Below are 25,836 nucleotides of genomic sequence, written 5' to 3' on the forward strand. Positions count from 1 at the left end.
GGTGAGAATCTAAAGCTATAATATATTAAGTTAAAGGACTAAGACAAAAACAAAGAGGGAAAGGAATTGCTGAATTAACCATTTGAACTGGAATACAAAAAAGGGAGGTGAGAGGAGGTCAGGAAAGCAAGGAAATGAAATGTAAGATACGGAAGGATCAATTTGTTTTTAAGTGTTTTTTCTATTTCCCCCCCTATATTTTTCCTTGTCTTTTTTACTTTTAACTATGTAATTTTTTTGTTTCTGAAATTTTAATAAATATCATTAAAAAAAACCAAAAGACAAGAGAATGAAAATTGCTTTTGGCAAAGCCGTCCGGAGGAAAGGTTTATATATTTATTTTATTTTTGGCAGGGGGAAATGGGATAGTATTGAAAGGCCAGTGGTGTTGCTGAAGAGAAGTGGGTACTAGTCTGATCAGTGTGATGGGTGTATGGAATGAAACATTGGTTGATCACTTTAAATGCTTCAGACAAACCAGCTGGCAAAGGATCCCAAAGGACATAACACAATTGCTTAGTGACACAAATCTCACGGGCTTTCTGCGTCTCAATATATGTGTTTCCACAGACAAAAGCAGTGATAAAAGCATCCCACAGCAGGATGGAAAATAGCATTTAGGAGACTCAAATCAAAAAGCCAGATCAATTGCTGCCGCTTGCTTAATAATAATAATAACAATTAATAATCATTTCCTGCTGCTGAGAAGAACTCTGTGTGGTACCATTACTGGCTCGTCTTGGTTTCAGGACAAGTGCTATAAAGACATACCAGAAATAGGGTCATAGTGAGGGCAGAGATAAAGAGAGATGCTATTTGCACAACATGTTCTCCAGAAAGTTGAAGGCAAGGATTCCAAAGTTCAGTGACAGAAATTCTCCCAGCAATGGCGCACCCTGTCTGACATTCCTGTGGTTGTAATTGACAAGGATCAAGATATAATTTGCATCACACTGTGTGTTTGGGGGAGCATGTTAAAAATGAAGGTAGATAATGGGATAGGAACTTTTCTCATGTTTATAGTAAGTATAGAAGGAAATCCTCCCCCCCCCCCAATTCGCACCTATTTGATTTGCAGATGATACCCATGGATCTGAACAGAGATTACTGGAATTTAGTGTGTGTGTGTTTTATAAATGTTAGTGTATTGATGGTGTATTGATCTTGCTGCTGGGGTGGAGAAGGACAGAACCCACTCCACCCCAGTAAGGGAATGGTAGCTTTCCTCCCAGCCAACCCCGAGCTGTTTGGTAGAGTGGGATGGGTGCAATCTGCATGGAGAGGAAGGTGCACAGGGATGTTTTTCCCCATACCCCTCCCCATTCAACTGTTTGGCAGCCAGGAAGGAGCCCAATCTGCATTCAATTTCACAGCAGTGGGCAGCTCAGGCACCCATGCAGGCCCCACTGAAGGCCTGAGGAATCCATATGGCACGAAGGCTGCATATGACCTGTGGCACAGGTGTTGCCCACATGTGCTTTAGTGGGATGAGAACAAATTGCAGTGAGATTGGGGTTGAGATACCCCCCTCCCCTCTGCTCGTCCAGTGCTATCGCAAGGGGGAGTTTGGAAACTTTTGCTTCTGTTTCATTTAACCACAGCTTATCAGGCCATACAAATTGTGGTTCCTGTTAATAGTGGTTTGCCTGAAACGAGTAAGCTTCAAAGCGTGGTTTGAAGTGAAGGTCTTTTCCTATGTGATGCTAAACATTGCAATGCTACACTATCCTAAAGCTTACAGCCTCTAGTGGTTTTCTTTTGGACACGAATGAATTAATTGGAAGAGGAAATTGGTTACCACTGACATCTAATGCAATTTTGCATGTGCATTAAGGGCTGCCTGAAGCCTCATGTGTGAAAATGCTTCCAATCATGACAGGGAGTTCAAAACTCAAACAGTAGCTTTCATTCGGTGAAAATTGCCCGTAGTTTTTGACAGCGAGTGAAAAGGCAGTCATGAAATCAACCTGTCTGCCACTGGCCAAGACCTACACTTTTGGTAATAATACCTCCGTGCTGCAGTGATTTGGCAGGCTTCTTGTAAACAGTGTAGCGATGGTTCAGCTAAGCCTTTCGTGTGCACCAATCTATAGCACACATCCATTTGGCACATTTTGCAGCCCAGGACTAGTTCTGCACAGTGGAAGCATAAAGATCTCTTACGCTTAATGTTGCAGGTTAGAGGTTAAAACCATTGGCAGGCAGCATTGAAATGCTTGTGATCCAGCTGCCTCCACAATATTTGATCCAGAGGACCTTGATTTTCCCATGCAACCAAATGCCAATATCAAAATTAAAAGGCAGGCAATTAAAAAGGCAAATTAAAAACACATCTTTATTGCCCTTAAAAAAAAAAGAAACCACCATGCCTCAATTTCATGTCCCTTTCTTACTAAATAAAGGCCAGAGGGTAAGACTGAAGTCAAACTGATAAAACCTCTCTCTCTCTCTGTGTGTGTGTGTGTGTGTGTGTGTGTAAATGGTTACCAATGGTTCTTAAGTTTGAGAAAAGTGAGGATGTAGCAATTATATGGATTATCATTATTATTCTCCTCTCAGAGGTGAAATCTACTGATTCCCATTAACTTCAATTAACATGACAACAAAACCCACACATCTTATGACTCCCACCAGCTGGCCTGCTCTTGGCTGGAAAGAAAGAATGCCAACATAAATGGTTGCTTATAGCAGGCAAGGGCAGCTAACCTAAGTGCCAACCCATTTGACAGGGACTGAGGCCTCTACGCAGCCCATCTTGTGCACAGGACAAAATGCATCCACATGGACAGACTTGACGTTGTCACAGAAGCGCACTATGCAATTACTTAACGTTGTACTAAAGTGAAAGTGCTGTCCAGTCTATATCCTTAAAGTCCATTCAAAGCACATTTCCCCCATTGAAGAATTCTGGGAACTGTCGTTTGTGAAGCATTTGCTGGGAATGTTAGCTCTGTGGTGGGAAAACTACACTTTGGGATTCTTTGAGGGAAGTCGTGTGCTTTAAATGTGCATTGAATATGCTTTGTATCTATAGTGTGGATCTTCCCTTAGTGGGGTGGTTAATGGAAATTTATCTAGGTTACTTGGGTTTATATAATTGATTGTTTACATCAGTGACTAGCAGGCATATGCTGTGTATGAAGGGCATCTAGAATTGAATATCTGCTTTCTGGCTTCCTAGAGATACCTAACAGAGTAGTTCTGAGTTTCTCAGAGGAAGGGTGAGATACATATTTCACTGGATTCTTCGCAGAATTCATTGGATACCTCAGCCTGCCTGAGGAAACCAGTAAATGTTAACATGCTGATGTTAACATGGGAAGTGGTGGTGGTAAGGCTGAAACCATACTTTGTGCAATAACAGGGAGGAACTCAGCCTTAGGAACATGTGATCTTTATTAATGCAAAACTCCAGTGTTGGTATCTTTAGTAAATTAAAAACATACTGGGAACGACCCCTTATCTCTTGAATTGTATGAAACCCATTTCCACAAGGCCTGTTTTTCATCAAATTAAAATTAGTTTCATGGGAATACGAGAAGGTTTTTGTAATTAGATAATAGAAGCTTGCCTAGGTTTATCTGCCATGTACTTGGATGTAACCAAAATAAGAAGAATGTCATATCAAACGACTATATCTGCATCTAAATCTGAACTAATTCTAGATCAATAGGTCTTATTTTGTAAGCTATCTCCCCTTCCCCTCCCCATCACCCTTTAAACCAGTGGGACAATCTCGGTGAAATGTGTAACTTTTATGGGAAAACAATCATTACTGACTTAGAAGTTCTTCTCCAACTTTTTTTTGCTGTGATAGATAAAGCTTCCCAAGAGTTGGTGAAGTTTTCAAAGAAAATGACTGATAGCTGATGTATATTTTCCCCTTCCTCGTACTTGATATAGAAATATGATAGGTCATACAGATGGAGTACCAAGGCTACAGCCATTTTTCTCTCAATTAAATCAAAGAGGAAATAAGCAATCCTGCAATGTTTATTTGAAAGGACCACGACTTCTCCCCCTCATGAATGGGCAGCCCCCAAATGACTTATATGATTACTGCGATTTTTCAAGCCTGTCATAGGAATAGAAGCTTCTAGTTCCAATACAAGAGATTCCTTTCTCTTGTGTGATCCAGTGTTTAGCGGAGATTGCTAGCAGTGCTGTAGGTAAGAGCCTGTCAGAGTTCCCATTATAAGGCTCTCTTTTGAAGGATTTATTATAACCAGAGCTGCAGCAAACTATTTCCCCCACATACTGCAAAGTGAGGTGAGCTTGAGGCCAAATGAGTTACTACACAGTGCAACAGAGAGATAGAGCAGGGTGCATTGACAAAGCATTAAAACAGTTTTTAGTTCCTTCCAGCCTCTCAATTAGTTCACAGAAGACTACAATATAAATTCTATTGTTGGCTCAGACACATCAGCAATTCACTCAATTATTTACAAATAAACGGCCTCAAATTTCATGTCAATTGTGCAGTTGTTAAGTATACCCATTTTGAAATGCTGCCTCCTCTCTCTTCTTTCCTTTGGAATGTCAGTATTGGTATAGCAAAATGTGGGACCTTGGTGTCAATGGGGAAAAGTGACAAATCAAATATACCTGACTAATGGTCAATTGTAGCCAGAGGCATTTGAAAGCAAATGGTTCTAATTTATTACATTAATCAGCCTACCAGGATCTATTGGACTCAGCTTATCTCCATGTGACCTGTCAACCTCAGATGCCAATATTTGTATGCCAAGATTTTTTATGCATATTCCGGTTTTGCTTTATCATTAAAAGGCTCAATCTCCACTCATTTTCGTTTTATGTTTCAACACACAGTTCTATTTTGACTTCTTGTACGCATTTCAGAAGCCTAGAATGCTCCTCAATAAATATAAAGTATCCAAAAAAGTTCAACATTTTACCTTTACCTTTACCCTGCCGAATGATCACTCTGGACAGTAGTTTGAGCAAAGGGTCACAATACGGATCTGCAGCAAAGCACACACACCTCCAGTGGGTATATGTGGGCAGCAGCTAGTGCAACAAATACAACTGTGATGGTCGAGGTTTTGTATTAAGACATCATAGGAATATTGATACCAGGGCATTTTTTCAGCCAGAACTCACTGGAACTCAGCTCCGGCACCTCTCAGGCAGGCACCATTGTCATTATAAGACAACAAGGGAGGTGTTCATGGTGAGTTCTGGCACCTCTTTTTCTTAAAAAAAATAGCACTGATTTAAAGGGTTATGTAGTAGGATGTGTTGCACTGTATAGAAAAAGGCTATGATGCAGAAAGCAGAATAGAACTCTGGGAATTATTGTATGCAAAGACATTACTAGAGGCAGGCCTCTTTTTCCTTATGATGGGGATGGAAAACCTGTTCTTGCTTCCCAAATGCTGTTGGACTACAACTCCCATCTTCCCTGACTACATGATGAACTTCCTACATGAAAATGATTTATGGGAAGTAGTCTACATGGCTACATGTTTATAGTTTTGCAATATGTGCATGTATGCCAAAAGGAATAATGTGCATTTGCTGCTTTGGATATTTGTATCTCAGCTTAATAGAATATATGAATGGGCATTTTGTCTGTGCACACAATCCTTTGCTCCTCCCTTCACACAAACCATGGTTAAATCAGGAAGTCTCGGACTTCCGGGGGCGGCGCGAAACTGTAATGGCGGTCCTCTTCGAGCTCTGAAGAGGGGCTCCGCGGAAAAGGGTCGTTTGCTGCGGCATAGCGACGACCCATCAAGATAAACCACGGGTAGAGTGAGCCCGTGGCCGTGGGACTCGGCGGGCACCAGAAGCTGCTCCGAAAACACAGAAGGGACCCCGTAAGGAGACCCGGAGTGAAGGAGGGGTAGCGGTGCTGTGAGTTCATCGCTCTTTCCGCGGAAGCGAAGCCGCGCGGCTGTTACAGATGAGCGCTGATCCTTCTTCCTAAAATCAACGCTAAACTGCAAGCAACATACCCGTGAGTAAAGGGGTTTAAAATTTGGCAAAGAAATTCGGTTAATTTGGCTGAAAGCGGGAGACGAGAAAAGGGAAGTCCGTCTTCCGACATTGCTGACAAGATCAAAGCAAAGCTTTTAGAAACGGAAGCATTTGAAACGGGACTTTGGGAAGCTTAAACTTTTTCGTGCTATAAAATTTGCCTTCTTCATTGAGCTTAAGGTGGAAATGGACATTGATTAAAAGAAGCAGCAGATGGTGACTTTCCTCCTATCTTTTGTTTTCTTTGGGCTGTTTAAAGAGCCAGATCGTCGGGCTGCCAGAGAGAGAGACTGTGTCAAACTGCGGAAACAGTTGCAAACTGTGCTAGAAAGCAATTGTTACATTTGAGCAGAAAAGACTGATTGGGATACTGTTACAAGCACCTTTCGTGAAACTTTGTCGATTTATAAAAGGTGCTTTGGGAGATCTTGAATTTATGAAGGGACTTTTGGATTAACGAATTTATTGTTTTGAAGCAATTTGGAACTTCAATGGCGGATTACTTCCTTCCTTGTCTTTGAAATCGGGTGGCACTCCCCCTACAGGGCTTTCGGATTACAAAATCCTGGGAACTGACTTTTGTTTTGAATTCCATCTCACTGGCTGTTTACTCCTGAATTTGTCTTTCCCATGGAACAATAGACAATTTGACCTTGAACATTGACAGATGTGTAATGAGTGGTGCAGGGAGAACAAGAGCGTCTAAAGCAAAGGAATCTAAAGAGGCTAAGGAAAAAGAAAAGGAAAAGGAAAGAAGACCAGCACAATTTGTACAAACAACATTGACCCAAGGACGCCGCTCGTCGGTTCCAGCTGTACTGGTGTCTCATAGAGAACAAGGGGAAATAACTGAGAAGTCCACTGAGGAAGATATGGCAGCAGGTGGGTCAGATACATTATTAAAACAAATATTGGAGCAACTATCAAGTTTAAATCAGAAGGTGGACGATCAGTCTGTGAAGATAGATAAAGCAACTTCCTCGATTCAAAAACTGACTGACCAAGTTTCCCAGCACACGCAAGCTATAGAGAAATTGCAAGGAGCAACAGCGGAAAATCGAGAATTAGCTGGAGAAGCAATCCAGAAAGTGGGAGTCCTACAAAAAGAGGTTGAAGAAATAAAAGGAGAAGTTAGGCCCCTGCACAAACAGGTGGGTGAACAACAAGTCTATCTGTCAATGGTGGAACTGAAAAATCGTGAGAGCAACATCAAATTGAGAGGTATTCCAGAACTCGAGCAAGGAGATTTGATTGGATACTTAACACAGGAATTCTCGAAGTTCTGGGGTTTAAAGGAAGACACGGATTTTAAGATTGTCTCGGCATATAGATTGGGAAGACTGGTAAGGAAAGACAGATCCAGAGACTGCTTGATAATTTTAAGAACAAAGGAAGAGAGAGACAAGATCCTAGGCCTTCACTTCAAAAAAGCAATTGAAATACAAGACAAAAGAGTGGAAATTTACAGAGATATCCCGAGGCAGCTGCTGGACCTTAGAGCCACCTATACAGAACTAGCAAAATTGCTGAGACACAACGCAATCCCCTATAGGTGGGAGTTTCCACAGGGATTATCCTTCACCTACAAAGAAAGGAAGGTTAAAATAAGAACACCTGAAGATAACCAAAGGTTCCTTCACGACCACGGAGAAGATCTCCAAAAAGGAGCGGATTGGTTTCCAGTTTTACCAGCACTAGCACCGCCCGGAAGTGGGCCAACGCCTATACCTTCGGGATCTGAACAAAAGGAAGACACCCCATCTTAAGAACATCTTAAATAGAACAGGATGTCTCTGCAGCTACTTAGTTGGAACATAAATGGCGGGAATTCTCCGGAAAAAAGGAGAAGGATATTTCATATCCTAAAAAAAGAACAATTGGATGTAATATGTTTGCAAGAAACACATGTGACTAGGCTCCACAGGAAAGTATTAATTAATAAAAGACTTGGCCAAGAATTTATCTCATCAGACAAAGTTAAAAAAAGAGGTGTTGTAATTTATGCAAAGGAGAACCTGTCGCCAAAATTTTTATTTAAAGATGATCATGGAAGAATCCTCGCAATTGAAATTCAAACACAAGGGGAAAAGATTTTGATATTAGGAATCTACGCGCCAAATGATGGAAAATCAGAATTCTACAAGAAGCTGCATGAGACAATGATGGACTATTTGGACTATGCTAATATTATTGTGATGGGAGATATGAATGGGGTGGTGTCTACAAATATGGACAAATCCCAAAATCAAAACTTAACAACAGACGGCAGACTCCCTAAAACTTTCTTTGAAATGACAGACAATATGGACTTGATCGACATTTGGAGGACAAAGAACCCCTTGGGTAAAGAAGGAACTTTCTTTTCCGAGGCCCATTTGTCATGGACACGAATCGACCAAATTTGGATATCTAGAGGGCTGGCTCCGAAAACGAGAAAAGTGGAAATCTGCCCAAAAACCTGCTCCGACCACAATGCCATAAAAATGGAACTGAGACTTTTCCCAACTGGATCCTTCAGATGGAGAATGAATGACACCTTGTTAAGAGATCAAGAGATTGTGAAGAAGGCCCAAAAAACATTAAAGGACTACTTTGAAATAAATTTGAACACTACGGTGGAGAAAAGAACAATCTGGGATGCAAGTAAAGCTGTAATGAGAGGGTTTCTGATTCAACAGAATTCGATAAAAAGAAAATATTGGAATGGAAAAAAAGAAAAAATTTTAGAGAAAATAAGTGAAGGAGAGAAAAAATTGAGAATCAAACCGAAATCCAAAGAGGTGCTAAGAGAGATCAAATTTCATCAAGCACAATATTCGAAACTGATCAATCAAGAGATTGAGTGGAAAATTAAACAAATGAAGCAGAGATCATTTGAATCAGCAAATAAATGTGGAAAGTTGCTGGCTTGGCAGCTGAAAAAAAGACAAAAGTTAAATACGGTTACAAATCTGGAGATTCAAGGAAAAATAGTTCAGAAACCAGAAGAAATAAGAAAGTGCTTCCACAGATATTTCAAAGAGCTCTACGCACAGGGGCCTCAGAAAGAACCGGAAATGGACCAATTTTTGGAAACAAATGGACTACCAAAAATAAGTCAAGATAAAAGATCAATTCTTAACAGCAAAATAACTCAACAGGAAATTGAAGGTGCCATCCAAAACATGCAGCTGGGCAAATCTCCAGGCCCGGATGGACTTACCTCCAAATATTACAAAACTTTGAAGGATTTCTTGATACAACCGTTGTTGGAGGTTTGTAACCAGATCATGGAGGGGAGGAAGGCACCGGAAACGTGGAAAGAAGCATTTATCACATTGATTCCCAAGTCAGAAAGGGAAAAGACTCAGCTCAAGAACTACCGTCCCATCTCACTCCTGAATGTGGATTACAAAATTTTTGCAGACATTTTAGCAAGTAGACTTAAAAATGTGTTAAATGAAGTAATTCACAAAGACCAAGCAGGCTTTCTCCCTGGTAGACACATGTCGGACAATACCAGGAACATCATTGATATTTTGGAGCTGTTGCGAATTAGAAATACAAGGGCTGCTTTAATCTTTATTGATGCGGAGAAAGCATTTGACAACATTTCTTGGATGTTTATGAAGAAGAACTTGAAAGGGATGGGAGTGGGACGGGGGTTTGAAAATGGACTAGAAGCAATCTATTCAGAACAAAAAGCTAAACTGATAGTGAACAATGCGGTATCGGAGGAACTTCGAATTGAAAAAGGGACACGACAGGGGTGCCCTTTATCCCCTCTGCTATTTATTTCTGTTCTGGAGGTATTGCTGAATATGATTAGGGAGGACCAGCTGGTGCAAGGTATAGAGGTCGGAGCGAAACAATACAAACTGAAAGCCTTTGCAGATGACCTAGTCCTGACAGTACAGGAGCCAGTATCTAGTACAAAAAGAGTTTTGGAACTTATTTTGGAGTTTGGTCGGGTGGCGGGATTTAAGCTAAACAAACAAAAAACTAAGGTTTTGGTCAAAAATCTGACACCTACAGAGATAGAGGAGTATCAGAAAGAGACAGAGCTAAGTGTGGTTAAAAAAGTGAAATACCTGGGGGTATACTTGTCCACTAAAAATTTAAACCTTTTTAAAGATAACTATGAAAAATGTTGGTTGGAAATTAAAAAAGACTTGGATATTTGGTCAAGATTGAAACTTACCTTGTCAGGCCGAATCGCAGCTATAAAGATGTGTGTTTTGCCTAAAATGCTATTTTTATTTCAGACCCTTCAGGTCGTGGACAGAATGGAATGTTTTGGAAAATGGCAGAAGGATATTTCTAAGTTTGTCTGGCAGGGCAAAAAGCCCCGAATAAAATTTAAAATACTAACCGACTCAAAAGAAAGAGGGGGGTTTGCCCTGCCGGACCTAAGGTTGTACTATGAAGCTGCAGCCTTCTGCTGGTTGAAGGATTGGTTCTTGTTGGAAAACACCGATGTCCTAGATCTGGAAGGGTTTGATAATGTGTATGGTTGGCACGCATACTTGTGGTATGACAAGGCGAAGGTTCATAAATTGTTTAAAAATCATATTGTCAGAAAATCAATTTTTGCCGTCTGGACGAAGTACAAGGATTTATTAGAAAGCAAGACCCCGAGGTGGCTATCACCTGTGGAAGCCAAGATTTCTAAAAAAAAGCCCAATATGGAGGCCTACTGGCCAAAGTATTGGGAACTGATTGAAAGAGTTGGAGATAACTGGAAGCTCCAAAGCCAGGACAAATTAAAAGGTAAGGTGCGAGATTGGCTACATTATGCTCAAATTCAAGAGGTATTTAAAATGGACAGAAAAGTGGGTTTCCAGTTGGAGAAATCGAAACTGGAGACGGAGCTGCTAGAACCAAAGACTAAGGTACTTTCGAGGATGTATGACTTGCTGCTTAAATGGAACACACAGGATGAAACAGTTAAATCTGCTATGATAAAATGGGCACAGGATGTGGGACACAACATTATGTCTGAAGACTGGGAAAGGTTATGGAACACCGGTATGAAATTCACGGCATGTAGTGCCTTGAAAGAGAACATTATGAAAATGGTATACCGGTGGTACATGACTCCAGTCAAGCTGGCTAAAATATATCATCTCTCTGATAATAAGTGTTGGAAATGCAAGGAGGCAGAAGGGACATTCTTTCACCTCTGGTGGACCTGCCCGAAAGTAAAGGCCTTCTGGGAAATCATACATAATGAGCTGAAAAAGGTATTTAGATATACCTTCTCTAAGAAACCAGAGGCCTTTCTCTTGGGCATGGTGGACCGGAAGGTGCCAAAGAAGGACAGAACCTTGTTTATGTATGCAACCACAGCAGCTAGGATTCTCATCGCTAAGTTCTGGAAAACACCAGATTTACCCACACTGGAGGACTGGCAGACGCAGTTGATGGACTATATGGAGTTGGCAGAAATGACTGGCAGAATCCGAGATCTGAGCGAAGAAACTATGGAGGAGGACTGGAAAAAATTTAAGGACTATTTGCAAAAACATTATAAGTTGTTTGAATGTTAAGATAGCGCACGATTAAGAAATGTTATGTTTCCGCAATTTATTTTAAGAAATGATAAAGTAAGTATTGATAGAAAAAACGAGAAATATTTGAAACAAATTATTATGTTTATTAAGAATGTCAAAATTAAATTACAATTTTTTGAAATTGGTAACATAATATATTTAAAGGTATAATAAGATGGGAAACAAGATAACAAATTGCTGAACTGGCTAGAATAATGAATGCAATGCTGAGAGGATGCGAGGAGGTCCAAAAGTGAATTGCTGAAAGATGTTAAGGAAAGTTTCATAACATTTTTTTTTCTTGTTTTTATTTTTCTTTATATATATATATAAAAAATGTTTCTTGTATGTTGCCATGTTAACAAATTTGTTAATCTATGAAAAGAAACGCAATAAAAAATCTATATAAAAAAAAAAAAAATAAATCAGGAAGTCTCTAGTTAACCACAGTTGCTTGTTGTTTGAACAGGGAAACTATGGATACCAGGTTCAGAACATGCCATGATTTAAAAACTGTGGTTTGTTGCCCTGTGTTTCTTTTGCTCCAGCAGCCCTCTGGAGAAGATGTTTAAAAACATGTTTAGCTGCAAGCACTCCATCAATTTAGATGATATTAACCCTAGAGTTTGTAAAATCACACAAACACAGACACACACACAGAGCATGAAATTGTTTACCAACTACTGGGAGCAGAATGACAGTAGAGTCCTAAACATCTTTTAGGAGAGACTTGTAAATCTTCACCCACTTCCGCTCTTCTGTAATGTCTTGTAAAATGTATCATGAACAGCAGGATGAAGCAATCCACACATGCTCATATAAAAAAGAAGACTCCCAGAGGAACTTGTGTTAACCGCTGTTTAGAAATAGCAATAGAACAGCAAAGGAGTCCTATTAGTCGAATAATTGCCTTCACCGGAATTTGATTTCTTCTGCCTATGATACATCTAGCTAGCTAGCTGGACTTTCCAGTATTTGAAAAACAAGAAGGCTCTTGCTTGTGTACTTTGGACTTCACTTCTTCCTGATGATGCCCACTTTGCAGAGGTGTGATTGAGTGAAGGTGCAATAAACTGAATTTGTGGTTGCTTTTCATTAGTATGCTCCTAAAATAGACATATGCCCTCCTCTTTTGTACATGTGCCTTTCTTTACATGATGGGGAGCACTGGGAAGAAGAAGAAAAATGCAAACCAAATGTAGGTGTAAAGCTGCCCTAATATCTTCCATATGAGACATGCATTTTACAAGGTCAGACCATTTGCAGACAGGTGCTTTAAAGGAGATAAAACATTTGATATGTTTTGTACAACCATTCAATTAAAATTAGTTTTGCCAGATTACTCTCTTTGTGTAAATATAAGCCTCCATTTTCTCTGGTTTTTATTATGCTACACATTTGGTTGTCTTTCCCACTTCTCCTTTTAACAGTGGAATCGATTCAGTTGGATGTGATAAGTCTTTAACAAAAGAACACATGTTAGAGATCAAATGGGAATTCCCCATTCTCAACCTCTCTACTGAGACTGCCAACACAGGGTCCAATTAGTGTCAGTTGCCGTAATGGTTTCTGTGATGTGGACAACTGGGTTAGTGAGAAATGGTCTGAAACCACCTTGTACACTCCACACAAGATACAGGGGAGTAACATTGGGTGATAAATAAGTTTTGACCACTTTTGCCTTGAATTTACATTTCTGGCCTGCAGACAAAAGTTCATTTACTTACTCAATGTATTAGCAGCACATCTACTTCTGAAACCTATGTACTTGCTCCGTACAACAGCAGCAACAAAATAATGAAAGTATGGATCCATATTATTCTTTTATCCTTGACCATTTTTTCTGTGTTAAACTTGATGCTTGACGCTGAAAACTTTCAAAAAGAGGGCAGATCTTACAATGTTGTCCTGAAGTAGCCTACATTATACAATTGGCTTGACCCAATGTTCTAGAATAAGGACTGTGGCTCATTGGCAGAGCCCATGTTTTGCATGCATAAAGTCCCAGGTTCAGTCCTCGGTATCTCTAGATAGGGCTGGGAGAAGCCTGATTGCACAAATGGTTTCCTCTCCTGTTGTGTATATACAATAGGGCAGTTCGCTTCTCTAGGCAAATCAACCCTTGTTCACTGGAGTGAATTTTGCACCAAAGGATGTCTCAGCTTTCCCAATAGTGGTAACCTAATCCCGTGTTTTTCAACCTTGGGTTCCCAGATGTTAGTGTACTGTAACTCACATTATCCCCAGCCAGCTTAAGCCAATGATTGGAGATGATGAGGGGTTGTAGACCAACAGCATCTGGGATGGAAAATGGAATAATACATACCATGAGCATGTGCCTCATTTTCAATCTGAATCTATCAAGTCTAAGCTCAAGCCACATAAAATCTCACGGAGAGAGACATGTTACTGAGTGAAGAGCTGAGCAACATTTGTGGAGGTTGTATGGTATGGACCATATGTAGACATATGTGTGTACTGGTTAAGAATTGAACTGGGGCAGGTATGGGGAGACTGTGGCCCTCAGGATGTTCTGGAGCTCCAACTCCCTGACCATTGATCATGCTTGTTGGAGCTAATGGGAGTTGTAGTTCAGCAACATCTGAAGGTCCAAACATTCCCCACATCTGGACTAGGGGGCGGGCTGTAGCTCAGTAGTAGAAACCCTGGAGAACTGTTGCTAATGAGTGTGGACAATACTGAGGTAGGTAGACCAGTGGTATATGTTTGGTATATGTCTCTATGACTGTGACTCATGTTCACCTCTCCACAAAGTGTCAGTGACCTTGATTCTGTCACCATGAGTGCCTGATAGGAAAGATGGGAGTCAAATGCCATAAATAAAAATTATGTTTTAAACAATCTTCATGGCTTTATTTCTTTTCCTGCAAGGTTAGCATCTTTAAAGGCTAGCCATATGAGGAACATCTGGCTTCAGTTAATTTTTGTACCATAAACTCTCTGATATTGTGACTGAAACATAGTAACAAATTAAGAGTATGTGATTAATTTGTGTTTTTTTTAAGTGTTAAAATTAATTTTCTTAAGAATATTCATAATAATAAGGGACAATAAATTAAAAACCAGCTGGGGGGTTGGTGGTGGTAGAAGAAAGGCAATAATAAGGGTATAATGAGAACAACAGAAGAAATAAAGGTCCAGGAGGTAGAAAAATGGGGTTATTCTGGAGCAGCCATGTGAAATTACATGAGAATAGAACATCCAGCCAGAATGACTCATGAGGTTTAGCATTATGCTGACAGGTTGAGTGTTGGTTAGCATAAGGTATGAATGGATACCAATTCTCAGCGAAATTGTCAGTATGCCGTTGCCCAGTGGGGACATGAATTTCTTTCATGAGCTTGTCCATCAAAGCTAATTTACAGAGGTATTTATGCCATTGGTTAATGTCTGGCATATGTTGTCTTTTCCTTTGTGAAGAAATTTCCAACCTTGCAGCTAGCATGGTGAAGCTTACAAGGTTATTGTAAGGCAGAGGAGGCTAAGGTGTGGTCCTGCAGATTTTGCAGAACTACAGATCCCATCATTCCTGATCATTGGCCATGCTGGCTCAGGCTAAGAGAAACTGTAGTTCAGCAAGGTTTGGAGGGCCACAGGTCCCCCCACCCTTGCTGTAAGGCAGGCACTCCCAAACTCGGCCCTCCAGATGTTTTACGACTACAACTCCCATCATCCCTACCTAACAGGACCAGTGGTCAGGGATGATGGGAATTGTAGTCCCAAAACAGCTGGAGGGCCGAGTTTGGGGATGTCTGCTGTAAGGAATGTGATCTAGATTGTTTTAGAAATATTAAGTAAAGACATTTTTAGGTTAGGTAATATAGGCCTATTTTTGCCCCAAGAAGCATTCTAAAGCATTTGAAGATTTTTATTTGAGTAATTTGTTGGACTATGATGTAAGATTATTAAATTGGAAAAGAGTGCTTATTGGGGAAATGAAGGTTATAGAAGACCCAAAAGGCAAAAAAAAGCAATACACAATCCTTGGTAGAGATTATTCCTGGTTTAAGATTTTGATGGAGAGTATTGTTTATATTTAATTTAATTTAATTTCTGGTGTCTGGCTGAGAATTAATTGACCAATTGGTGCCATAATGGAAAGCCAACTCTCTAAAATGAATAATGTGGCCATTAGGTGACTCATGGCAAAGGGGATTCCAACTGCCTTCCTATTTTAACCCAGATATGTGAAATCGGAGCTGGAATGCAAGAGCCTCTAAAGAAGACACTTCAGAGATTCCGTTATTGTAGTTAAATTTTGAATGGTTCCGCCTAGGCGTCTTGTCCCATTTACTTCCAGTTAAAAAATATTTTCCATATTCCTTGCAGAGCAACAGAAGCAAAGGCTTGGAAAATATTCAAGGCCAGCCACACTGCAGGATACCATCAACACGTTTCTGCCTCAGCATACCAAAAATCACACATGGACACACAAATACATAGAGACAACTCCCATTTTAGAAGGAACATGCTGGATGAGCAAGTCTCACATGTGCATGGTTTTTTATGGGGTTGAAATGGTTCCCAACAGCACTAGCTCCCTGAAACATTAATGAAATTCCCTCCCAGCAGATGTAATATTTCCCATGTTTTCTTTACATTTCACAGCCCATCTCAGTTTTCATGGTGTGAACTTTACCAATCCTGATTTTTAGTGGGTTTCTGGAGGTAAGCCAGAAGCAATGACTTCCAGGCATCTTCTGCTTCCAAAATTAGATTTCCCGTGACATCCTCTCAGCCTGTGCCACTCCTGATGAATGCACATACAAGAGATGGCTTGGCAGAACATACAACTCTGCTCACTGAAAGCAAGGGTCTTGCAAATTTTGCATGATCTTTAGAATATTTAAACTGATATAGAGAGAAGGGATGCTAACAATTAGAGGGAGACATTTTAATTCTGCTGCAGGAGGAGTCAGCCAAGCCATAAATGTTGCAGGATGAGATCTGAGTAATCTTGGCATCCCACCTGCAAAATAGCTGTAATACTCTGGGCTAAAGCTATTTGTGTTGGGCATATTGTACCGCTGCAAATTCCAGAATGTACAAGCTTCAACAAATCTGCCAGAATGCCTGCAAGTGCTACATGAATTTGTAAAAAGCCTAAAAAAGAAGTGTTTCTCCAGGAATGTTTCAGAATGGGTAGAAGAGCAAAATAGATGTGAAAGGGAGACTTCTAAGCATAAAGGAAATGTACACCATTTTATCCGATACGGGTATATATTCCATGAACAAATTTAACAGTGCTCAATTTACTTATTATTTTAGAACATCTTTTACATTCCTCAAATGGGTCAATATGCATGATATAAGACAAGAGGCTGCTAACCTTTTCAAAACATTGGGCGCAAGTTTTATGTAGACATGGAACAGATATTTGTTGTTCTCCCGGTACCTCCCCATGCTCGCCCCATCTGTTCATTGTCTTTGTATTATTTGAGCTGAGCTGGCCTTTCTCATGCTTTCTTCGTCTTCTTTTAATTATGCTTGTAAGCCATCTAAAACATGCCTGGAAAGGGGAAGTATGAAGTTGCTGTAGTGGCTATTCGTGATACGTAACGCTGTGTTAAAATGCCAGTTCTTGGTAGCCTGCTAAAATACATACTCTTAACCTTGTTTGTGAATGGTTGTAGAAGATATACGATGAAATACAGGAGAACGAGAGTTGGAAGCACACAGAGTGATTGTTTTCCTAGGTAAGCTAATGGACTGATCCTATGAGCCACCGTGCTGGCAAATGAGTAGTAAGGTTGAGTACTTAGGTTGTGGTGCACTTAAAGCTGTGGCAATGCACAACCTAGTCCAAACTGATTGTGTTGGAGATGCCATATGACTTGGTGCTGCTGCACCATCACAATCCATTGCTCTGTATACTGCAAGTTATTTAATGGCATAGTTTTCTATAAGGAACGTGTCACAATAATGGTTAAATGTGTGTTTACTGGAGTTAATATGCTTTAAAATATCCTGGAAACATCTACAATGTTTTGTAAACCAGTTTGAGGGTTTGGAGGTGGTGTTGTTTTACAGTCAGGTGGTTTATATATTTTATTAAATAAATAAATCTAAATGGGAACGTCTGTCTTGTAGACTGATTTGATAGACAATGCCTAAGAATGAACCTCTTTTGAGAAGGCAGGCAGGGACTTAAGGAAGAAACGTACATGGACACCAATCCTAACCGTTTTTATCCGATACTAATTCCACTGATTTTATGACAAGCGCACTGAGAATTGCAGCCTAAGGCAGGAAAGGTAGCTGTTAAGTCAGACTGACACAGAAAAGAACAACAGAGCAAACCCCAGTGCTCACATTTTTCACACGCCATCATGGACAAAAGAAAGAAAGAAATGTAGATATAGAGCAGAACAACGTTGCTATTGTTTAACTTGCCCAATCCAAACAAACCCAATCCAGCCATTGTGCCGTTTCTGTCTCAACAAGAATGTATACTTAAGGAGATAGGTTGCATTATGGTCCAAATTCTACCTCTACAAAGCATCCAGGATACAGAAGAAGTGCAGATTACGACCTTTTACAACCAAGCAGTGCTCCAGATTCTCAGCTACAGCTAATAAAGCTTCCTAGCCTCACTTGCCAACCTGCAGAAGCAAATGATGCAGTTCAGCTATGCCTAGTCTACTGTGGGGCTCTGTAGGGAGCTGGACATCAACTCTAGGCTCTCTCTTTGTCTCTCAAGTACATGTTCTTGTGTCAGAGCAGAGCTCCTGTGGTGTTGTGGTTAGTGTTAGGCTAGGACCTGAGAGATCAGGGCTCCACCCCCACTTAGCCATGAAGGGCACTCGGTGACCTTGGGCCCAACACTATCACAGCCTAACCTGCCTCACAAGGGTGTTGTGAGGATAAAACAGGGAGGGAAAGAACCCTGTATGCCTCATTGAGTTCCTTCAAAGAAAGGTGGGATACAAATGGAGTATGTAAATAAACAGCTTGCTTCTGAAGCATTAAGCTGTAGCAACATTTCACTTCTCTTCCTGAGATTCTCAGCCATGGTCAATGATCTTCCAACATTCCTCACCACCACAGATTTCGGGAGCATGCGGGTTGGGGGTGTTGCAGAGCAGGGAGAGGGGAGAAAGGGAAGTCTTGCTCTCATGAGTAGAACTCTGTTGCACAAATGGGTTGGTACTCTATTGGGTTGGTACCCATAATTTTCCAATGGAAAGGTGACTTAAATAGTTGAAAGCAAATACATTACATACAAGCAAATTTCATAGCATAAAGGCTGCACTGCTAATTCTTTTCAGGAACGGAAGTGAAAATGTGTTGCCTTATATACATACTGGTCACTTGCTTCTACTGCCTATCCTATCCTTTTTCTGTTTGCGAGCACTTATTATTTAACCTTGTACCTTATGGCACCAAGCCAAGCATCAATCTGCTTGCTGTATAATTTTGTGCCCTTTCTCAGCAAATCAAATCGCAAATGTGATTGTTTCCTATTTGTGGTGCATCCGCTTAGCTCTCAGTAAATATTTATTAGTGTGAAATTGTTTTTTTTAAAATGGCACCCTTTCCCCGTTGCAAAAATGCTTATCTTCTGATGAAGTTGGAAGCAAAAGATTTGCATGAATACTATAAATGCAACCCAGAGGAGGGGAATTGCCCTGCAGCTATTGAACATTCACGTGTTCTCTAGTTGATGCTTACAAGTTTTACTTGAAATTAGTGGGAAAGGTAACAGGTCAAATAGGGTTAACCTAGAGATTGAGCGGATGAGGTGGGTCTGGGAACTCAGGTCTCCAGTGAAAAGCTGAAAAGTGGCATGAGGATGCACTTTTGAAGAGAGACATGGCAGGCATTGGTGGGTGAAGAATTGTTGTTGTTTAGTAGTTTAGTCGTGTCCGACTCTTCGTGACCCCATGGACCAGAGCACGCCAGGCACTCCTGTCTTCCACTGCCTCCCGCAGTTTGGTCAAACTCATGCTGGTAGCTTCGAGAACACTATCCAACCATCTCGTCCTCTGTCGTCCCCTTCTCCTTGTGCCCTCCATATTTCCCAACATCAGGGTCTTTTCCAGGGAGTCTTCTCTTCTCATGAGGTAGCCAAAGTATTGGAGCCTCAGCTTCAGGATCTGTCCTTCCAGTGAGCACTCAGGGCTGATTTCCTTAAGAATGGATAGGTTTGATCTTCTTGCAGTCCATGGGACTCTCAAGAGTCTTCTCCAGCACCATAATTCAAAAGCATAATTCAAAATGGCAGGCAATGCTGGGTGAAGAATAAAGGCTACTGAACTAACCCCTACCCACTTTTTTGCACTGTACTCTCTTTTCCAGCTACTTATGCATGGTTCAAGGGAAGTGTTATGCAGGTGTTCACTGCAGAAGCCCATGTGTGAATGCCTAATTCGTATGGCCATTTCCTCCCCCCCCCCAAAAAACCCCATTATGTATTATATGCTATTGTCAATGGAAGGAAAAGTTGCATGGAATTAATATAGAAGGGAGAACATCATTTTCTAACCCAAGTCTGCATGTGATTTTATAGGTTGGCTTTAACACTGCGGGGGGTGGGGGGGTCACATGCAAGGCAGGAGTTCGTGTTTACTGTTGCTATAAAGGGCCATTGTCACTGAGAAGAGCAGCAGGGATTTTGTTTTGCTAATCTCATTTGGCTTGGAGAGTTGTGCTCCTCTGCTTTCCCAGTGTCTGGAAGAGTCATTGGAATGAGAGGTTGATAAGCGGATTTTGACTGAAGCTGATTAGAGTGGCGATGGATAAAAAAAAGATGGATTGAAGCTCCATCTATAAAATGAAAGGGTTTTGAGTAAAGAGGGGAAGTATCTCTTTAGACAAAGACCCATATTTTTCCCATTTCATGAGTGCTTTTTGTGAGATCTCCTGATTATTCCTGCTTTGAGGAAATTCAAGCACAACCAAGAGCATAGATATATTTCTTTCTTTATGCCCCAAATCAAAATCTTCAGCTTACATCTTTGGAGGTGATGTTTACCTTGTTCTATACATTTTTACCTAACTGATTGGTTTTTGTATTTGTTCTCACAACTACAAGAGTCAAAAATACCATTCAGAAGGGTCCATCATTGGCCATGCTGGATTATCAAACTTCTGGATAATCGAAAGATGTGTAATTTATAGTGTAATCATGACAGGAAACTAGCCTAACACCCAACAATACAAACTGTGCTTGCATACTTCAATTGTTTGTTTGTTTTTAAATATATTTTTTTATTGATTTTTCAATATCATTCCAATAACAGCCTCATTATAACAATACCAATTTTATCCAATTAATACAATTATAAATGCCAATTATTCAAATGTCAAATTATACAATTTAATTAAACTGGCCCCCTCACATGCTAGAGTTGAGGAGTTCATTCTTCTACATTTTAATAATTTCCATTCTATTCCATTCAGATATAATAATCCCTTATATAACAGCGACAATCTTGTGATTTCAATTTGTGTTGGTATAATAGGTAATTTATAAAGTTTCAAGCGAGGAACGTTAGCTGTAATCCTTATTCTTTCCTGCATTTAACAATTTTCCTCATAATGTTTTCCCATCCATGTGTGGTGTTGTCTCCTTTATTCTTGCAACTATTGATGGTTCCTGTCATGTCCTGGGAGAAGCTGTTATCTCACAGTTTCCAAAAGTTATCATCATCATCAACAACATTAACTCTCTCTTCACTCTAAGTTCCCAGGGCGGGACACAAAAAATTAAAATACCACACTGAAAGCAGTTTAAAACAAATTACGGCTACAAGAATAGGGTGAGCCCTAAAAAGACACATCTCACGTGTCAAAGGTCAGGGTAAAATGGCAAATATTCAGCTTACAAAAGAAACTGTGCAGTGAAGATGCAGCAGCTGCACCTCTGTGGGGAGCTTTTGACAGCTATTTTAAAGTACTTGGAAAGACAAAAAAGAGGGAGAAAAAGCCATAGAAATAATTAATATGTGCTTCATAATAATAATATTTTGGAAATCCACATCTTATGCCAAATAGTGTGTCTATGGTGACTGCCGATCATGTAGTACTATGTTCATTTTGGGATCTGACAATACGGGTATATTAAAGCATTTAATTCCTGGCATTCTTGCATTGGAATGATTTTGCAGTTACTTTATTCCATGCAGAAGACATTAACAATGATTTAACACACAGAGAGAAAGAGACAGAGAAGTTTAACTGAATGTATAAAAAAATAAAAATAAAGGTTGGTATCTTATTACTATGCAAAAGACAAAAAGGAGAAGAAGAGATGTTCAATGGTCAGCTCCATATCAGACTCTGCATCTTAGTAATCAAATATGCATCCTATTTTGCCAAGTATCCTGGGCTGTCACATCTGCCGTCACCACCTGTGATAATTTTTTTCCTCTTTAGCACTAAATAATCAATTACAAGAGTCTCTTCTACCCACCTACCCACCATCATTTATTACAGCTGGCTCAAGATACTGTTTCAGAGAATGCCAAGTAGAGGACTTCTTGGGCATAATAAACATCTGTGTGCTGAAATCTATTCACCAAAGTGTGGAAGGATAGCAAACGTTTTGTTTGCTTTTTAATGCCATTCATTGGAATAACTCAGCATGGTGCATATGAGGAACGAGCAAATGCCTTTGCAATTTGATTTCCAATCAGAATGCTGGGGGTTTGTTGGTTGATTGGTTTGCTTTGGACCATTGAATGCTGTTAATATTAAAACAGCCAAGTTTTCAGGATTTTATTACTTACTAGTAGTGTTGGTTGAGCTAGCAAGAGTCCATGTTGGCAGTGATCCCTGGTAGTTGTGTTTCTAAGGACTGCCAATTGCGTGCTCTCTCTCTCTCTCTCTCTCTCTCTCTCTCTCTCTCTCTCTCTCTCTCACACACACACACACACACATTCTCTCTCCCCCCCCATCTAGATATGCTTGCCAAGTGAGCAAATATGATCACCAATCAGTGAGAGAAAATGAACATGGAATGTGTTCAGAATCAAACTTCATTTTAAAGGCAAATGGATGAAATGAATAAGAAGCTTATGAATGTGCCAAATATTATAATTATTTGTTCTGCCAGTTGTAGTGGCTGTTCTCACGACAACTCTATCTTTGTAGTTCCAGCTAGAATATTCAACTTTGCTGCTAAGGGTAAAGGCTCAGGCAATAAATGGACCAAAGCTCATCGATGCTGTCCTCCTCAATAACTTGAAGCCTCAGGGATGATATGCACATTATATTTTTTAAGTGCATGTCGAGGTCACCCTCTAATCAAATTGGGACAGATCGATTTCAGTTGGAGACATTTATACTTGACTTCCTACCATTGTAGGGGCATCAGTGCCTTAAGTTTGGCTGGATATAGCCCCCATTTTAAGAGTCACCCCTTAATGGCTTGGGACCTGAACGTTTGCAGGATTGCCTCTCCTGGGATGCTCCAACCTGGTTATCAAGATCTGTGCCCTTCTTGTGGTGCCACCATTGGTTGGCGCTCAATAGACCCAGAATAGCTGTAAAAGCCTGTTTGTGGAACTCGCTGCCCATGGAGGTGTGTCAGGCATCACGTGCAGTTCAGTTTCATCTTCCACTTAAGACACACCTATTCATTCAGGATTTGGGGACCTCCTGATGTTTGGTTGAACAATGTTGTGTTACATTGTGCTGAAGTAGGATGTTGGTGGAATGTATTCTTTCACGGCACAATAATAGTGTGGGTGCCTTTGCCAGTAGTGGAGGACTCTAAACTGTGATGTGATTGAGAGGGCAGGGTTTGTCAGCTTCCCCCAAATTCTCATGTGTCCAAATAGGTTTGTTGTGACCCTGAGAAGTTTGCGTCTGGCAAAATTCCCAGAACCTCCACATATCTTTACCTATGCCATTACAAAAATCCAACAGAAATGTGCTCTGACTTCCACAACAAGTTCCTGTTGTATCTTCCACACTGCACATGCAGCCTTCATGTACCTCTGCTGAAGAACAAAAAGGTATTGTGAGCAGCTACAGCAACTCTTGGTGTCCTCTGTAAGTATTATGCTTTTAGAGATATAGAAGACAAATTCCCTGTGAGGACATGGGAGACAGAACATACTACTGTGGAGAAAAACATAAGACTCACACTTACCTAACACAAAACAGAACTTTCCAATTTATTTAAAGGAATCCTGACTGGGGCTGATCCAACTGTACCAACCTTCTCTGTCTCTCATAGGCACACCCATGTTGAGTTTCTGTTTTTAGCTATCTTTTCCAGAATGCTGTGTGGTGGTGTTGAGGTACGTATGTGGGAAATAAGGGAATGCATCTCTGTTGCCAAGGAATCCATGCTAATGCTTCTTATTCATCTCACTCTGGTGAGTTTCAATGCTTGCCAGTTTACTGCACCAAGACAGGGGACATAAACTTGGTTGGTTTGGTAACAGGGACATATTCCCTCCTCCCGCAGCTATGGGTGAATCAGCAAAGCTGTTGTCCTCAGAACGAGTGTTCTCTGTAACACGTTTATTTCATGCATATACTTCAAGGTTTTGCAACAAGCCTGTGAGGTACAACGTGCAAAGAGATAATGCCTTGCCCAAAGTCAGCCATTGAGCTTTATGACTGAAGCCAAGCTGCCATGTTTTCAGCCCTAACACCAGATACCTTACACCACAACAGACCCCACCACTGCAGCTACTGAAAGCAGTGACTTTATTGCTCCTGGACACTTATAGACATTGCTTGTGCTTATTTAACATCTCCCGAATTACTTTCCCCATAATCCACTTAGCTTAAAATGTGTTTAAACTGCTAATGCGCTGGGTCATTGGCTTTAACAATGTTCTCACAGTTACATTTAATTATTGTACAAGCTGTTATTTAAGATCACATTTCAGATGGAGAAATGTAATAATGCATTCTTAGATTGCAATAAATGAAGCAACCGCCTAATGTTCCGCAGACAAACAGAGAACGAGCCTTTCTATGAGAAAAAGAGTGAAAGCAAGATGGGGAGGGGTACACATGATTGGTGCAATCAGCTTTGCAAGGGGATATAAATGACAGGATATAGAATAGACTTTGCTTTAATGGACTTTATCTGAGATGCAATTAGGTAGCTAAGAAAAAGAAAAGGAGGGGACCCAGCAGGAAAAGTGAGGAAGGGGTTGTTCAACAAGAAGCCTATTATTGATCATGGATTTCTTCACTGTATCAGTGCATCAAACCTGTGCAATGTATACTCTAATCAGTGAGAGATTAATAGTTAGCTATATTTTGAAACCTTGTGACTACCTTTTACTTCATGGCAAGGTCCACTTCTTGAGAACACTGTGATTGCAGCAGGCACAGCTTCCATGCCAATTTGCTGCTCATTTTGTTTGCTCCTGGGCAGAGATGGGGGAGAAATATGATCCTGTTTACATGGTGGTAGCATACATCCCAGGGATCGAGGGCAGAGGTATCCCACTTTGTTATTTTTTGTTAATGAAAGTGCAGCGCATAAATTTGTAAAGAAAATAGAAATAGCAACAGAGGCAAATCGATCAAACACACACTTGCCAAAACTATATGGAAACCAAAACACAGCCATCCTCCTGAATTCATACTTATTTGAATTTTGCAATGCTCTTATCCAACCAAACAGTATGTACAAAAATGCATATATAAGTGGAAACCATGTATAAAAAAAGAACACATCACTGAAAATAACATACAAATAGGTATGCTGGGGGAAATTGCTTGCAAAAGTTTATACATTAGACAAAACTGCATACAAAATACGTTTTCAAAGAGAGATTTGCACTGAAATGCTGGTGAAATTTCATGAGAATTGCCATACAGTGGTGCCTCGCAAGACGAAATTAATTGGTTCCGCAAGTTTTTTCTTCTTGCGAGTTTTTCGTCTTGCGAAGCACGGTTTCCCATAGGAATGCATTGAAAATCAATTAATGCGTTCCTATGGAAACCGCTTGCCAGGCTGGCGGTGCGGAGAAGGGCTTTTCTCCCCACCGCAAGCCTTCAGGACAGGTACGGGAACAGAGGGGAAGGCGCGCAGCGCTTCTCCTCTGTTCCCAGGGCTTGCGGTGGGAGGAGGGTTTTTCCTCCCCACCGCCAACATTCAGAACAGCATTCTGAATGTTGGCGGTGGGAAGGAAAACCCTCCTCCCACCGCAAGTCTTCAGGACAGCCATCCGAAGGCTGGCGTGGGGAGAAGGGCTTTCCGCCCCACCGCCAGCCTTCGGAGGAGCCTTCCAAAGGCTGGCGCGGGGAGAAGGGCTTTCCGCCCCACCGCCAGCCTTCGGAGCAGCCTTCCGAAGGCTGGCGCGGGGAG

The sequence above is a fragment of the Podarcis bocagei genome (assembly GCF_964188305.1).
Source record: "Podarcis bocagei genome assembly, chromosome: 4".
Classification (NCBI taxonomy): Eukaryota; Metazoa; Chordata; class Lepidosauria; order Squamata; family Lacertidae; genus Podarcis; species Podarcis bocagei.